The sequence below is a fragment of the Chiloscyllium plagiosum genome, chromosome 39 (genome assembly GCF_004010195.1).
Source record: "Chiloscyllium plagiosum isolate BGI_BamShark_2017 chromosome 39, ASM401019v2, whole genome shotgun sequence".
Taxonomy (NCBI): Eukaryota; Metazoa; Chordata; class Chondrichthyes; order Orectolobiformes; family Hemiscylliidae; genus Chiloscyllium; species Chiloscyllium plagiosum.
Genome location: NC_057748.1, coordinates 2,566,973 through 2,572,418, shown reverse-complemented (window position 1 = coordinate 2,572,418; position 5,446 = coordinate 2,566,973).

The following is a 5,446-nucleotide window of genomic DNA, read 5'->3' as shown; positions in this document are numbered from 1 at the left end:
GAGAATGTGTGTGTGGGTTTATTTGTGTGTGGGGAGGGATATGGGTGTGTGTGTGTATGTGTGTGGAGGGATGTGGTTGGGTGGGGGTGTGTGCTTTTCTCTCACCCATCTTGAATGCATTTGTGAAATCACAAAAGGATATGACAGGAGGGTGCCCTTTGCTTGTTTCTCCCTCCCAATCTGTTGCCTGGATAATTTTCCAACCTTCAGGTATTTATCCAGATCTCCTTTTGAATGAAGCTCCTATGAACTTAAACATTTTCAGGCAGTGCATTTTCTCAATGACATTAATCTGTGTCCTGACCCTTCTATCATTAGAAACAGTTTCTCCTTATTTTGAACAATGTATGGTTTTGAACATGATATATATTCCTGGTCTAAGGAGAACAGTCCCAGCTTCCTGAATCCCTCAAGACACCTGAAGTCCCTCGACCCTGGAACCACTCTGTTAAATCTCCCCTAAGTCCTTGCTAAAGCCTAGCAGCTTCTCAAATCCGACCCGATGTTCCAACAGAGACCTAACCGGCGATTCATAAAGATTTAGCATATCCTCCTTATCTCTCCTCTCACTTCAAACACCCTGTCCCTATCTCTCCCTGCCCCAAAGCCTTTGTTTTTATAACAGTCAATGTGATTCAGACATTGGTCTAGAGCCTGGAGGGAAATCGCTCTCACGTCAAATTACTCTTTTTTTTTGTTCAATAAATTCAAAGAATTAAAGTACTGACTATGAAAAGCAAAATGATAATTAGTTTCAGTAGAAAAGCTGTAAATAATTGTCGATTCACAAGTGTGAAATCAGTTGTTGAGATGAATTTGATCAGCAAGTTTGTAGGGATGGGGGCTAATCCAGATTTATTCATTTTTAACATCCCTTCCCCATTGGTGAAGATTGAAGCAACAATTAAGACAATTCTACAAACAATTTCATGTTCCTCCCTGCCTGTGGGTTTCAGAGTAAGACTCTGTTTGTTCGTATCAGGCTGATTGTGAAATCACAGACGAAAGAAGCGAGAACTGTCTGTTTTTCTTTTCTAAAAAATATGAAGAGAAACATAACTAAACTGTTGCAAAATGCTTCAGAAAACGAAACCCTAATTTGCTGATTCAGGATAAGATGTAAATATTCCTGTTCAGCACTGGGACCTGAATTCAAATACAGCCCAAGAAGTAATGGAAATCAATTAAATTAATTTTTTTCAGTGTATTTTTGTTAACCAATTGCTAAGCTGGGTAGGAATTGGAGGACAAATAAAGGTTAGAAGCAAAATAACTTTGGACAAAACCATATTCCAAGGTAATGGACATTAAAGAGAGATGAGACTTTCATCTAGAGCACTATGTTGGTGTGACTTTGGCAGTTGAAGCAGATTTAATAGGGACTTTGACAAAGATGAACTGAATAAATAATTGCAAGGGAGAATGGGTTTTGTAGGGCTGAAGAGGGGCACTAGATAACAGGACCAATTGGAGGGCTTGTTCAGAGAGCCAGTACCAACGATAGACTGAATGACCCACCACCCCCTAAACTGTAAGATAGTCAGTCAATCCATCGAGTTCAGGCAAGGGAATGGGATAATCTTCACTGCTCCCTAAAAGTAACACCACAATCATACTAAAAAAAATGGATACAGGGATTTGGATATACAGAATGGGTCAGGGAGGCTGAGTTGAGGAGATTGCGTCCCCTTGCAGTGACTTGGACAGGAGGTGGACACCGTTTCTGTGCTCCGTGTAACTGCCAACAAAATATCAAGGGACAAAGAAGACTCACAAAGAGAACCTCTGGGATTTCCACAGAACGATTCTCACACACTCAAAGTCCCAAAACACTCACCAGATAATGAAATACTATTGAAGGTGTAGTCGCTGTTGTAAACTATAGCTTTGGCAGTTAATGTCTGCACTCCATCTCCCACACACAGCACATTTGACCAGAAAGTCTGTATTTATTGATGTGGATTGAGGAATGTTCATCAGGACTCAGAGGAGAATCCTCTCCAATCACACAATTTGTGTCGTAAGATATTTCAATTCCACTTGTGAGGTGAGGGGACTCCTCAGAAAAACAAGAAAGGACAACATATCTGATAGCGCAGCAGTCCCTCAGCACTGACCCTCCGACAGAGCAGCAATCCCTCAGCACTGACCCTCCGACAGTGCGGCACTCCCTCAGCACTGACCCTCCGACAGTGCGGCACTCCCTCAGCACTGACCCTCCGACAGTGCGGCACTCCCTCAGCACTGACCCTCTGACAGAGCGGCACTCCCTCAGCACTGACCCTCCGACAGTGCGGCACTCCCTCAGCACTGACCCTCCGACAGTGCGGCACTCCCTCAGCACTGACCCTTCGACAGTGCGGCACTCCCTCAGTACTGACCCTCCGACAGTGCAGCACTGATCCTCCGACAGTGTATCATTGCCTCAGCACTGAACTTCCAACAGTGCAGCGCCCCCTCATTACTGAACCTTGCTAGTGTCATTTTGAAAGGCAGTTAAAAGGCAACCATAGTGTGTGGGTCTGGAGTCCCGTGTCGGCCAGACCATGTTGAGATGGCTGAGAGATAAGAGTGAATCACATGGGTTTTGGCATTGCTACATGCACACCGTTTGGAGTGACATTTTATCATGCATTTTTATTGCATCAAATTCCATAAATGCCATGATTGGATTTGAATCCCTGTTTCTGGAACTTGCACCTGACCCATCAGAAAGCAAAACACTGGGGATGCTGGAAATCTGAAACAAACTCTCAGAATGCTGGACAAACTCAGCAGGTCTGGTCACAGCAGTGGAGACAGAAGCAGAGTTAACGTTTTGAGTCCAGTATGACACTTTGTCAGGACGGAGTCAGCTGTGTTCTGTGGTCTAAAGCAAAACAATTGGACTCGAAACCTTAACTCGGTCTCTCACTCCACAGATGCCACTGGACCTGCTGAGTTTATGAAATTTGCCTGGCTCATGGATTGCTAGTCCACTGAACAACCCCTCACCTCTGCTAGAACAAAAGAAATAGGAGCGGGAGTAGGCCATTCTGCCCCTCAAACCTGTTCCACCATTCTGGATGATCTCGCCAACACCACCTCCCCACATTATCCTTTATGTCATAAATATCTAGAAATCCATTAAACTCTTTCTTGAGGATTCTGAACATCCCCACGTCTCTGGGGCAGATAGTTCCACAGACCACCGCCTTTTCTGAGCAAAGAAATCCTTCCTCATCTCAGTCCAAAATGGCCTGGGCTGGAGAAAGACAGTTTGAAATGTATACCTCATGGTCACAGGAGCGCAGCAACAGATGAGATCCCCAGGGCCTGAATCTGGCTGTGATTGTGGTCTTGTGATTTCTCAACCTTTCCCTGAGCTAACTTCAGACAGAGGAGCTCTGTTCCTTAAAATAAATACCTATGAGAGAGCCATCGGCCTGGAATTCAGACCAGTTACTTGGATGCTCTTTTATAAACTGGCTGCAAACTTCACCGTTTGCGGTATATAACATCACCCAAATAGAATTATAGCCCTGTTACTCCCTTCGATGGTATCTGTTATTTTAATAAAAAGTTTTACGGTTTATTTTATGCACGCAGACAGCACTGAGGCCTAGAGAGAGGGCCCAAATGGGTGGAGGCAGCAAGGGATCGAGACTGGAACAGCCACACATGGCACCGGGGCTCGCAGATCGCGGGCAGAATGTCCTTGCAAAAATATGTTTGATGGCAGAGGGCCAGGGAATTAGTACGATGTCAGTAATCACTGTGATGCTCTGTTCTCACAAGTTTCTAGTTAAGCCACACACACAGGTCGCTGTTTATTTAAATTTAAGTCAAAGCTACATTCTTCCTGCCCTCAATGTGTTTATTCCACATATTTTTAAAAGTGTCCCCCTCCCAGTTTCCCTCCCCACCCTGTCGCTCCGTGCAACAGTCTGTACATCCTCACTAAATGGGACCTGTTCTCCTGAGTGATCTGAATGGGGATGGGGGTGGGGGGGAGGGGGGGAAGGGGTTTCTCCGCAGTGAATGGGGCCAGGATTTACGGCTCAGCCAACGCCACCAGCGTCAGACCAGCCAGGATCGTTTACGTGGAGCTGTTTGTGGGATCCTGCTGTGTACAAACAGTCTGCTGCTGTCACCACATCACACAACACTGCCTGTGTGTCCAGAAACACTGCGTTGTCGTCTGTGCTCTGGGACATTCCGAAGCTGTGAAAGATGGCGAATAAATGAGAAGGGTGTCGATGAAAAAGTTTAATTGCTTGCACGTTGGTGAACACCCAGACTCTGAAATTTCCTCCCTAACCTCCCAGCCCACCCCAATTTCACGCCCTCCCCCGACCCCATTAAGATGCTCCTTAAGATCTATAAAATTGGCCAAGCTTTTGGCGGTGGGACTGAATAGTTCCTGCTGTGTCTCAGTGTAACACTCTGCTCCTGAGAAGCACCTTGGGCCATTGGAATAGAGGGGGTTCTATATAAATGCAAGTCATTGTTGTTTTCATCACACCATCCAATCAGTTCAGTTGCTGCAGATGGGGTTAAGCCTTATTAAACATTTGCAGAATGGTTACGCACTGCAGTAATTGTCATAATGTCTGAATACATTAGAAAGAGCTGGGGATGAGTGAGCAACGATTCTCACACACTCTCCTGACTTACTGGGGTGGGGGTGGGGTGGGGTGGGGTGGGGGGGTGTGATGCCTTGTTGGTGGGTCTGTTACATTTCAGGCACTGAGAAACAAATCACCATCTTCACCGCCCTGACCCAGCAGGACAGCCATGTGTCAGAACCAACTGGCAACCACCTTGATCCATGTCCCAAGCAGTGGCAGCTCCAGACAGAACACTGCAAAACCGCAGGGCAACTTCAACTCAATCACAACCCATCCCCATAAACACCAGGCCTTACTGGGAAGTGGGAGATCAAGCCATCCCAGTGTATTCATTGGGTAAAAACTCTGGGAGAAAACTCCGAATAAAGTACTGTCAGAGGTCAGTGCTGAGGGAGTGCTGCAATGTCAGAGGGTCAGTGCTAAGGGAGTGCTGCACTGTCGGAAGGTCAGTGCTGAGGGAGTGCTGCACTGTCGGAGGGTCAGTGCTGAGGGGGTGCTGCACCTTCGGAGGGTCAGTGCTGAGGGAGTGCTGCACTGTCGGAGGGTCAGTGCTGAGGGAGTGCCGCACTGTCGGAAGGTCAGTGCTGAGGGAGTGCCGCACCTTCGGAGGGTCAGCGCTGAGGGAATGCTGCACTATCAGAGGGTCAGTGCTGAGGAAGTGCTGCACTGTCGGAGGGTCAGTGCTGAGGGAGTGCCACACTGTCAGAGGGTGAGGACTAAGGGAGTGCCGCACTGTGGGAGGGTCAGTGCTGAGGAAGCGCTGCACTGTTGGAGGGTCAGTGCTGAGGGAGTGCCACACTGTCAGAGGGTGAGAACTGAGGGAGTGCCGCACTGTC